Source organism: Sus scrofa, chromosome 9, assembly GCF_054392235.1.
Source record: "Sus scrofa isolate SSC_HxYL_T2T_F1_AM1 chromosome 9, Sscrofa_HxYL_maternal_Yorkshire_Landrace_v2.0, whole genome shotgun sequence".
Lineage (NCBI taxonomy): Eukaryota > Metazoa > Chordata > Mammalia > Artiodactyla > Suidae > Sus > Sus scrofa.
The window spans coordinates 35,842,138-35,855,000 of record NC_139391.1 but is presented as its reverse complement, the minus strand read 5'-3'; the positions used below and the strand labels follow the sequence as shown (position 1 = coordinate 35,855,000).

Here is a 12,863-nt window from a genome sequence, read left to right as displayed (position 1 = left end):
TTAAGAGGTTTTCTCAACATTTAATGAAATGTCTATTAAATCTAAGGAGTGGCTCATATACTGAGAGAATTTGGGTATAGTTTGTGCTATTTCATAATTACTGAGTTTGGTAATTACTTAATGCCAAATGAATTACAGATAAAATAAAACAATCTCATGTTAATGAGTGGCACTTGAACATTAATTTGCATGTGAAATATCATTTAGTTGACTAATAAAAAGTGCTGCATATTTCACCACTGATGAGCCTATTGAAGTATTTCTTCTCTTAAAATTGTAATAGATAAGTTATGTGCATTTTTCAGTGTTGTAATGGTCTGATCCACTTGGAGAGTAAACATTTTCCCTGAGTGTGTGTGCTTTGAGAATATTAACCCTTTTTAAGAATTATACTGCCATTTACTGAATGCTAACTAAATAATTAGCTGTTCCTACATTCTCAAGTAAGTCCCACATTAGTGGTATGAAATAATTAATATATTTCCTGAAGTGAATAAAACCAAGTTTCAGTTTAATCTCCAGAAGGACCAGAATGAAATGTAGGAATGAATGAATATTCAGTGAAGCTGGAGACATATACTTAAAACAAACAATGCTGTTGGGATAAAATAATTGTTTTGATTTATCTTTTGTCCATAAGAAGCTAAATAAATTTATCTTTCAATGTTAGTTGAAACTAACAACTAATTTTTTTTTCTATTTTGGAAAAAATTATTTTTATAATCCACTTTAACCTTAAACATTTCTATTAGATTTTTTAAAATAAAGTGTTATCCCAATTATTTTACATGTTGGTTTAGAGCATGCTTTGATAAAACTAAAATGATTTCATGAGAGGGTTATTTAACAGGGTTATTAGCCATATCCAAAGACAGTTTCACAGCACAATAGAAAACAAAAAAGCAAAATTAAAAAATGGATAAGGAAAAAAAGCTTTATGTTGAGAAAATTGTTTGGAATAAAGCTTTTTACAAAGTTATTCTATGACATCGTCTTTCTAATAACATCTAATAGGCCATGTAAAAACAGTTTAGTTTCACACTGCTATCCATATATATGTGTGTGAATGTATCTATATTTGATTAATATAATATACTTGACCAGGAGGTAAGTCATTGCTCAGTTCACAATTTATCCAAATTTTCCTGTGTTCCCTCAATAGAATCCACAATATACTACCACATTAAAATTTACTTTTCTTAAATGAAGGCACTTTGTAATTAATATTTAGAGACAGTCTTTGGGATTTCAAGATCCCTTTGCCTGTTAAAAGTGCCTGCTATTTTCTACAGCTGTCTGACTAAGGATGTAATTTATGTAATCACTTGAGGTCTAAGGTTCTCCTGAGATTGCTATTTAATATGCTGTATAAATCACATCTGTAAGGACCATTTGAACATCTATTTTATGGAATGCATCTCTTTTACATGTTATTAATGAAAATCATCAAATTATTTTTATATACATATGTAAAGTTACTTTATGATTTCTCTAGACTAGCTTAAAAAGTATTTTTTATCTAGGCAAAAAGAATAAGGAACCCTTAAGAAATAATTATAAGCAAGTCTAAGAAAGTCATAAGGAGTCAGGTGAATACGGGCTGTAGAAAGCAGATCTTTGCTGCAGCACATTTTACTATTGCTTTGGAATCCCCTTCTTGCATTTGACACAGATTTTGAAATCAATGACAGAAACACTTATTGATGATAAGGGATATTCTTGTCCTGATTAAGCATCAGAGAAGCTGTAATGGTGATCTGCCAAGCAGATAAGAGAAAGGAGAAAAATATTGTGAGCTATTTTATAATTAATTATTACTTTTATTCTATTAAATGCAGCTTTCACAAAATAAACTCAGTTGGAATGGATTGCTTTCATTTGAAAATAGAGGGAAAGGAAGAAACAACAAGTGATCACATGTTTGCTGGATGTGCAAAACACATTTGAGAGCTCAGGTGTGCTGACAATGATTTTTTATAGACTACAATAGGACCCAGGTAACATACTTATTTCCCTTCCTTCCTTCCTTCCTTCCTTCCTTTCCTTCCTTCCTTCCTTCCTTTTAAATCTTTTTAGGGCCACACCCGTGGCACATGGAGGTTCCCAGGCTAGGAGTCGAATTGGAGCTGTAGCTGTGGCCTACCAACACCAGATCTGAGACATGTCTGATGCCGGATCCTTAACCCAATAAGCAAGGCCAGGGATCAAACCTGCATCCTCATGGGTACTAGTCAGTTTCATTTCTGCTGAGCCACAATGGGAACTCCACCTTTTTCTTTTCTGACTTAGGGGAATCCTAGGTAAGAAAAACCCCTCTCCAAATGGCTTTTTCCATAGCGCTGAGATGCTGGGGAATGTGACTCAGGGTTGGAACAAAAATGCTCACTTGGACAAATTCCAGGACCTCTAGAAAACTTCCAAGAGTTTTTACTCCTGAAATTTTGTTCAATTGAATTTGAGATTATGAAAATCCATCCTTCATTGCCTTAGCATCTGAGACCCATTTTTGTTAACGAAACAAAAGCTTTAGAATGGGAACTAACAGACCCAAACTTTTTCCATTTATTAATTTTGGGTAAACAAGTCCAGTGCAAATTAAGATTTTCTTGTTGAAAACATGCTTAATTCAGGCTAAGATATTTATTGTTTACTCTCTATCTTTCCATAAACAATTTCTCATTAAATGCTATAGATTCAGATAGGCTTTTATGCTTACTGTATGCCTTACAAATTGTATTTACTTCTAGATCATATTTCTTATGGTATAATTTTTCTGTTGGTAAGATATTAAAGTTTATATCTGATAAAATATCTATCTAAATACATAGGGAAATTAAAAAAATTGTTTAGTATTTTTGTGATTTCCTGGATTTGATGATATTATTGTAAGAAACTAATATACAAGCCTTAGATTTAGTCATTTTTTGTACGCAAGATTTATTTAATCTTTTAAGAAAGGATCCATTAATTATATACACTTGAGAAAGCTTCCTTAGTTTTAGCCAGTACGCTTTTATCTTAAGTGTTCTCTACATACTAAGCTTTCTATACAATTTAAATATTAGGACGTTAAAAATGTCCAGAATATTTACCTGAATGATGCTAGAAATTTTTCAGTTTTTTTTTTTTTTTTAGGCTATACCCACAGCACATGGAGGTTCCCAGGCTAGGGGTCCAGTCAGAGCTGTAGCCTACACCAGAGCCACAGCAACGCAGAATCTGAGCCAAGTCTGTGACCTACACCACAGCTCACTGCAACACCGTATCCTTAACCCATTGAGCAAGGCTAGGGATGGAACCTGCGTCCTCAAGGACGCTAGTCGGGTTCATTAACCGCTGAGCCATGATGGGAACTCCTTTTCATAGTCTTAATAAATACTAATATATTTTAAAGAACTTATACAATTATGTGAATCAATAAGAAATTATGTAAACACCTAAGAAAATCCCTTTAAAATCCACAAAGGACATTGGTAGATATTTTATGCAGAAAGAAGTATAAACTTTACTTGGAATTAAACTGACATGAATTAAAGAAATACAAATTCTTTTTTTTTTCCTTCTCATATTGGGAAATATAAAGGTAAAGAAAACGTTTAATATATTCAAGGATTTAATGTGTCCTCATGCACTGCAAATAGAATTTAAAACTGGAAAGAAAATAACACGGCTTTATACAGCAAAAGCTTAAAACAATTCTTACCTTTTATAATTATTGATAATAATTTTCCTTTTTAGAAGTCAATCTTAAGAAAGTAATCAATGATCCGACAAAGTGACATAATAAATGCCATAGTATATTTATATAGCAAAACATTGAAAGTAATTTACATGCCCAACAAAAGGGGAAAATTAAGTAGATTTTGGTGCACATCAGTAGCTTTCAAGTTTGATTTGAGTGTTGGAACCAATATTACAGATACTCAAAGCTAAACTTCTGTATCAGAATCTTCTGAATTGGGGGCTATATGTACATTTTCACTAAGCTTCTGAAGTGATAGCATTGATAAGCACTAATAATCCATATGACTGAATGTTTAATAATCATTATAATATTTTAATGACCATGGAAATGCTTAATATCAAGTAAAAATGCTCACTATCAAGTAAATTTATATATTCATTTTGACCTTAATTTGGGAAAATAAATAATGTTTATACATATATATATATATATCACCGGAGCGGCCCAAGAAATAGCAAAAAGAAAAATTAAGAAAGAGATAGAAATTAGTTTAGAGTTACTCTTTTTTTTTTTGGTCTTTTTGTCTTTTTAGGGCCTCACCTGCAGCATATGGAGGTTCCCAGGCTAGGGGTCTAATTGGAGCTGTAGCCTCTGGCCTAGGCCACAGCCACAGCAATGCCAGATCCCAGCTGTGTCTTCAAGCTACACCACAGCCCATGGCAACACCAGATCTGTAACCCACTGAGCAAGGCCAGGGATCGAACCCGCAACCTCATGGTTCCTAGTCGGATTCATTTCCGCTGTGCCACGGCAGAAATTCCTAGAGCTATTCTTAAGGATCTCAAAAAAGTCATTGTTCTGATAATGTGATTTGCTTTGGTTCACTTGGTTTTGTGTCTCTAAGCACAGGCTGGATGGAGAACATGTGATGCAATTGCCTTCTACAAAGGTTCTTATTTGAAGGTAACAGGTCAGGCAGAGAGGTTGTATATGGGTCTACCCATCAGATAGGATCTGCAGAAGGTTAATACACTCTCAGTGGCCTAAAGAGAAGCCTTGCGATTTCACACAAACTTAGACAAGATGTGGTTTTTGTTTTTGTTTTTCCTCTTTAGGCCAGATTAAATGAATGTGATCGTGAATAAACGTGAGTCTTGCTAAGTGGGCCATTTAAAAAAGTATGTATATACCTCTGTTTTTAGAAAAAGAAATTCCATGGCTGGCAACTAACTATGTTCTTCCCTAAACAAGTATTAGAGACTATAAGAAAAGTCTTTTTTGATTTTTTGAAGTTTTTAAAAATTCAATTAAAAAAATCTTCCATCATATGACATATTTACTTTATCCCCCCCCCTTTTTTAAATCAAACAAAAATTTTAGATTGGAGGAACACCTGTCGTGGCACAAGCGAAATGAATTTGACTAGGAACCATGAGGTTGTGGGTTTGATCCCTGGCCTCTCTCAATGGGTTAAGGATCTGGCATTGTTGTGAGCTGTGGTGTAGGTCGCAGATGCAGCTTGGATTGCACTTGCTGTGGCTGTAGCATAGGCCGGAAGGTATAGCTCTGATTGGACCCCTGGCCTGGGAACCTCCATATGCGTGGGTTTGGCCTAAAAAAAGCAAAAAAAAAAAAAAAAATTTAGATTGGAAAACTGACTTGACTTAAAATTTCTTATTCAGCTGGTAAATATTTGCAGAAGTTTGTCCAGAGCCACTCTAATAAGAAAACAGTAATTTCATGAAAAAAAAAAATAAGCAACTCTGTGTAGACTATTCATTCTGTTATTTAAATGATGGCTGAATTGTTAGTATTGTAACAAGTGTTACGCACATGAAAGTTCATGCCATATACCACATGAGATAGGTAGAGAGGAACAAATATCACATGGGATTTTACTTTTGTGGTTTAATGATGTCCAATCCCTTGTCCCCTCCTTCCGAGCCCCTCCCCAAGAAGGTATCTAGAGGAAATTAGTAGGAAAAACTGAGAATTTACAAAAAACCCTAGAACTTTAGATATAGTCAGTTAATAACTGAAAGAAGAACTATTTCATCACTCAAGGAAATATAAAAAGTAAATAAAAATCAATAGGCCGCCAAATAATAAGAACTTAATATGTCTGAACTTAAGGAAAGTTATTTGTATTCACAGTTCTACTCCTATATTAGCTATTTAGGCCTGGAAGATTAACTAACTCTCAGCATTTATCAATGCTCCACTAAGTTTTCAATTTTACTTGTAGCTGTATTATTACTTTTCTTCCCAAATTATTCTTTTCAGTAAACAAGCACAAAGCTCTTTTTGCTTCATTGGATTTGTGCACTTATTTCAAAAGGCATAAATTGGGTTTAGTTGCTCTCTCTCCATATGCAAACAGTTTTTTGGACACACCCACAGCATGTGGAAATTCCCCAGGCCAGGGACTGAACCTGAACTACAGCAGTGCTGCAAGCTGCAGCTGTGACAACAATGGACCCTTAACCTGCTGTACTACAAGAGAACTCCACATGAAAAAAATTTTTAAAAAGGCATTAAATTTTCACTCTAGTTTGCTTATGTGATAACAAGTAAGATTTGCATAAAATGGTACAATTGATCAATAATATCAAAATTCTGAGGAAAATTTGTTTATATGAAAAAATAATTCAGACATAGCATGATTTGAGCATTTGAAAGCCCCTTTAATAAGGAGGAATTTATTGTCTTTATTTTGGATTTTGGATGACATATGCAGTTAAGTTATTATATAGAAATGTTTGTAATTCATACTCCAATTGTGTCAAAAAGAACTGAACAAATTGAATTGATACTGGGCTAGACTCCAGGAATTGTCTCTAAATTGTGTTCTTTGGAATGTGCGTGACTAATTCCTATTTGAGAACTAGGTATGAAGAATGTGATTCTTAGAAGGAACACAATGATTTTTGTGAAGATATCTGCCAGTAGTTTAGTCAGCACACTAGCTAGAGATTGTAATAAATAAAAAATTGAATCGTATTTTTAGTATGATTTTTTTTGTAATCCTTACAAATATTTCGTGCAGTTTAGTTTCATGATTTTGTCAATTTTAGGTCACACAGTACAATTTTCTCTTCTCCTTTGGGTCATAGACTTCTTTTAGAAGTCAATGAAAGCATAGATAATTTCTCAGGAAAAATGCACAAGCATACAAAACCCAAATTGATATACAATTTTAGGGAATTGCAGGGGAGCAAAATGTGCCCCCCCCAAAATGTCTGGCATGAGAATTATTTCAAACTGAAAACAATCAAGGCCCAAAAAACTCAGGAAGAAACTTTGGTTTTCCTGCTAACTATCTTAAGGATTTAGATAGAGGACCTATTACAGAAATAGAGCTATTACAGAGACATATGTAAAGAATATGGGCTGGGTATGGTAGGGAAACTCTTCAAGATTAGGGTATACTCTGTGTTCCACTGTCTATGAACAGACCAGCAAACATTTGTTTCCCAAATAATTGCTTTTTAATCTCCATGTGATGTCTTCCTCACCTTTGTATTCCCAAGCCACTGCCCCCAACGTCCCCTTTGGTCTTTAGCTGAAGATGGTATTTACGTTGAGTGTTTGGGCCATTTTGGTGAGTTACTCAGTTTTCCTGGGTCTCTCTTGTGTATACATGTTATTGAACTTTTGTTTGATTTTCTCCTGGTAATCTGTCTCATATCAACGTAATTCTTAGACTAGCCAGAACAACCTTTAAGGGTAGCAGAAAACGTCTTCCTCTCTGTTAGATGGGATTCAACTTTACTGGCTGAACACAACTCCCTACAAAGCTTCTGCAGGTAAGAGACCCTGGCACACCTGATAAAAGCCAGCAGAAGGTAATATTTCTTATCATGTCAGTCAGATTTCTGGATCTCTGCTTTCTGGGTCTGCTGGAAAAGAGAGTGTTAAGACTTTTTCTCTTTTCTAAAATTAGATTAGCAGAAAATATTTGTGAGGCTGGCTCCTTGGACTTGGTGACTCTTGACTTAAAATTTGGTAGAATACTCTTGGTTGATTTTTTCCCTCCTACAGATAGTCACTATTTTCCTTTGTCTCTGTCTTTTGTGTCATTTGTTATAAGAAGGAAAACCATTAGTCTGATTAGGCTTTCCTTTTGTCTTGTTCTATGTCTCAAGAGTTTGGTTTATATACCAATGAGAAAAATCTCTCTGGTCTCTGTCTTTCAAAAGATGCATATACAAGTTTGCATTTGGCAGCCAGTTAAATAGACTGGGATTCTGAGCAGTTTCTTTGTCCAGCTGTTTCAGCTCTCAGGGGAGTTTTATCATAAAAGGGCCAGTCCATAAAGGGTCTTTATCTTCTCAAACTTTCTTAGACTATTTTTGGAAGGGAGCCTTTGGAACACGGGGACTACATCATCTGTGCCCTCGCTCAGGATGCCTCTTGTGTCCATGGTACTGTCTGAAAAGTTACCTCAGGGTCTTTCCATAAATAGGCTTATTTGTTTGAGTCACTATTAAGATCTTACCCATCAATGACCAGATGATGGATCCTTTGAAATGGAAAAAATTCTACATTGGTCAATTTTTAGGAAGCTCTCATCATAAGCAGATGTTTTATTGGTATCTATGGAATGACCAAATTAAAAGGTAGATACAAAGAAATGTAACAAGTAATCTTAAAAACTCCCTTAGTTTAAAAAAAATAAAAACAAAAAATTTGTTCAGGAGGCCTTGTTGAATTTGTAATCTCCGTTTCCCCTCAGTGGGTCTTAACAGATACTAATTAAAAAATACGTTAATAAATAAGAGAATTTAGGGGAAAGAGACTCTTCCCAACAAGGTGGAAATTTTTAAAGGGTTGTTAAAAATACAGTAAATAAAGCAAATCTTGAAAGTGATGGAATAAAGAGGAAACAGAAAAAGTAGGTAGTGAAGCTCATCACAAGAAGATGGAAATCTTTGGATGGTTATAAAGAATTGAGATAAATAAAATGAGCATTGATGGGACCAAAACAAAGTTTTAAAATACAGCACTATCTAAGATTGTGTGAGCCAAAGGGACTCCCTGTTGATACCCTCTCCAAAATTAAAGGGCCCCAAGCAAATTTACTCTAATCACCCCAGTTTCGTTAAATCTAAAAGGCTAGAAAGAAAAAAAAAAAAAAAAAAACTGTGCTGAAAAACCTACCAGCAATTGCTTGGGGCAACAGTTAGGCTAATTAATTAAGTTAAAGATTGACAAAAGGGCCTGGGGCCGTTGGCTCAACCCCTTACTGGAGTTCCCAAGGTAAGTCTTTTATACAGGAATGAATAACATGGCTGGGGAGATAATAGAGAAAACATTTCTGGGATTCCTTGTAAGACTGAGACTTATTTGATGGGTTCTTAAGGTTAAAGGTTAAGAACTGATGGAACTGAGATGAAAGTTTATAAGAAAATTGGTGTGTTTGAATGGGCTTTATGTAATATGGCTGAATCTACTTTGCTTGACTGTCTTGTGGGCAGGGACATTGTGACTCACAAAGAAATGTTTTCTTGCCTGTTATTGTAAGACAGGGCAGGTAAACCCACCCTTTAGGCAGTGTTATTTAACATGCTAAAGGAATCCAGTGGGGTGGCCTGAGCCCACATAATTTGAGATGGAAACTGGTGCCTGATATTCAGGGGCTAACAGAAGCAATAGTGGAAAATTTTGCCCCTGGAGTGAATTGGCATGTGGTTGACTTGTGCAGTCAGAAAGAGGGCCTTTTTGAATGCCTTGTGCAGACTTTTTGAAGGCATGATGCATTGAATCCTAATATCTAGAACACAGAAATGTTTTGGTTTCCATTTAGTTGGAAATCGTGTCTGTAATATAAAGAAACAAATTAAAGAAAATTATTTTCTTTACAAATATCAAATACCTTTTGATATTTAGGTGTTAGGCTAGTAATTTGGGGAAATGGAAAGCAATCATCTTTATCTTGCAAATCTCCACAAAATCAGAAATATAAATGCAGCCCACAGTGGCCTGAAACTGAGCCTGAATGACTCAATCAGGTAGAACCTGAAAAACTAAAGGAAAAAAATTTGGCCTTTTAAAAACTATGATCTGGAGTTCCAGCTGTGGTCTAGGGGGTTAAGGATAAGACTGCAGTGGCTAGGGTTGCTGTGGGGGCACAAGTTCAATCTCTAGCTAGGTGCAGTGAGTTAAGGAGCCAGTGTTGCTGCAGCTGAGTCATAGGTGGCAGCTGTGGCTCAGATTCAGTGCTTGGCCCAAGAACTTCCATATGCTGCAGGTATGGCCAAAAAAAAAAAAGGTACAATCTGCATTTCTAATTCACGGCCTCTTTAAGGATTTATCAAGGACAAATACAAATCTTAAAAGTCTTTCCACAAATAGTAAAAACCCTTAGCAATCTGAGTAGATAAATGTAACTTATTGCAACTGTTACTTATGAACTAGTGAGTTTTCTATTGTACCTGATTCATGACTGAAATGAAAGCTATGAGATCTCTATGAGATCTCTGGTTGTGTATGTCTGTGTTTATGTGTACATCATAGATATGGTATTTTAAAATCTCTGAATGGTATTACCAAAATACATTGTAAAAGAGCTCATCAGTTGACTGAAGTGCTTACGAATTAAATATTTCTAAACTAACCCAAATATTTTTCTAGTTAACATGATCTAAGATTAATCTTTAATAAATAAAAGCAAGTTTAAGTTTGTTGGTTTCATTAAATAGGCCTATCTTGTGAGTTATCAGCATTGAATGTAAAACTTATATTTTACTAAATTTACCACAAGTCAAATAAATTCAGTTATCTCTGTTACAAATTTTGTTAGCAAAAGGATAACTTCCGTAATTTTAAAAAATATTATTTTGATTATTTAAAATTTATATTTATTGAAGTATAGTTGATTTACAATGTTGTGTTAATTTCTGCTGTACAGCAAAGTGTTTCAGTTTATATATATATATATATATATTTTTTTAAATATCCTTTTTCCTATGGTTTAATAACAGGATATTGAATCTCTGTGCTATACAGTAGAACCTTGTTGTTATCCATTCTGTATATAGTAGTTTGCATCTGCTAATCCCAAACTTCCACTCCATCTCCCCTCCATCCCCTCTCTCCCTTGGCAACCACAAATCTGTTCTCTAAGTCTGTGTGTCTATTTCTGGTTTTTAGATAAACTCATTTGTGTTATATTTTAGATTCCACATATAAGTGATATCATATGGTATTTGTCTTGTTCTTTCTGACTTACTTCACTTAATATGATAATTTCTAGGTTCATCTATGTTGATGCAAATGGAATTAAAAATACTTATATTTTACAACATGTCTACTTAAAAGTTTCCTTAAATTTTTGTGAAAACTTGAAGCTTTAGAGTTTTGCTAAGTTAGTTTAAATGATGGGAATTTATTGAATGTCAAGGTCATTTCCAGAGAAGATAAAATACTGTGACATTAATTGCTAAATAAATCTAAGTCTACTTTTATCTTCTTATTATAAAAAAACTAAAGATGTTTGGGTTTATTAGAACCACGTGAAGTACCATATTGAAAAAAATTATGCTATGAGGAAATATATGATTTCAGAAATTATAAAATATACATAAGCTTCCCAGTCAAAAAAACACTAGTGTAACAGTTCATTAACTGTTTATTTCTTGGTTTTCACTATTGTTTTCTTCTAAGGATTAAGAATTCTAATTAATCTATATAATTAAAACTACTAAAATTAATAAGGAAAACATCTTCATATGCAAAGGAAAAAAGTATAAGGAGTGGAAACATATTTTGTTAAGGGAGAAGAAGGTAATTTTGTCCTAAAGAGAGGTTCAAAAAAGGAAGGAGAGAGTAAAAGAGAAATCATAGGACAAAATCTAAAGGTGGAAAAAGAAGTTATAGAAAATTTGTGGAAAAGGAACCCTGCATAGGATACAAAATTAATACACAGAAATCTCTTGAATTCCTATACACTAACAATGAAAGGTCAGAAAAAGAAATTAAGTAAACAATCCCATTTACCATTGCATCAAAGAGAATAAAATATCTAGGAATAAAGCAACCTAAAGAGGCAAAAGACCTGTACTCTGAAAACTATAAGATGCTGATAATGAAATCAAAGATGACACAAATAGAAAGATATACCATGTTCTTGGATAGGAAGGATCAATACTGTCAAAATGACTATTCTACCAAGGCAATTTATAGGTTCAATACAATCCCTATCAAATTACCAATGGCATTTTTTTTCCACACAGAACAAAAAATTTAAAATTTACATGGAAACATGGAAGCCCATGTATAGCCAAAGCAAATTTGAGAAGAAAAACCGAGCTGGAAGAATCAGGCTCTCTGACTTCAGACTGTACCACAAAGCTACAGTCATCAAAACAGTATTTTAGTGGCACAAAAACAGAAATATAGATGAGTCGAACAGCATAGAAAAGCCCAGAAATAAGCCCACTCACTCACATATAGTCTATTAATCTATGACAAAGGAGGAGGCAAGAACATAAACTGGAGTAAAGACAGTCCCTTCAATTAGTGCTGCCTGGAAAACTGGACAGCTACATGTGAAAGAATGAAATTAGAAGTCTCTAACATCATACACAAAATAAACTCAAAATGGATTAAAGGCCTATATGTAAGACTAGATACTACAAAATTCTTAGAGGAAAACATAGGCAAAATGTTCTTTGACATAAATTGCAGCAATATCTTTTCAGATCCACCTCCTAGAGTAGTGAAAATAAAAACAAAAATAAACAAATAGGACCTAATTAAACTCAAAAAGCTTTTACACATCAAAAGAAACCATAAAAAATGAAAAGACAACCCATGGAATCGGAGAACTCTTTGGAAACAAAATGACCAACAAGGGATTAATCCCCCAAATATATAAACATCTCATAAAGCTTTATACAAAAAAAACCAAACAACCCACTCAAAAAATGGGTAGAGTACCTAAACAGACATTTCTTCAAGGAAGACAGACAGATGGACAAAAAGCACATGAAAAGATGCTCAAACATAGTTAATTATTGGAAAAATAAAAATCAGAACTACAATGAGGTATCACTCCACACCATTCAGAATGGCCATCACCAAAAAAGCTACAAACAATAAATGCTGGAGAGAATGTGGAGAAAAGGGAATCCTTCTACTTTGTTGGCGGGAATGGAAGCGGTTGCAACCACTATTG

The 12,863-nt window shown here is 34.2% G+C and overlaps 1 protein-coding gene across 28 annotated transcripts in view; it reads right to left on the bottom strand.

The window, feature by feature from the left end:
- GRIA4 (glutamate ionotropic receptor AMPA type subunit 4) overlaps nt 1-12,863 on the bottom strand; it is a 362,056-nt gene that overhangs the window by 16,830 nt on the left and 332,363 nt on the right. The window contains exon 16 of one of the 28 annotated variants that reach the window (XM_084975909.1): nt 628-1,757. The exons of the other annotated variants lie outside the window; for them this stretch is intronic. The gene's annotated coding sequence lies outside the window, so the exon portion shown is untranslated. Of the gene's footprint in view, nt 1-627; nt 1,758-12,863 lie in introns of those variants that run through there. 28 annotated transcript variants of the gene reach the window in all.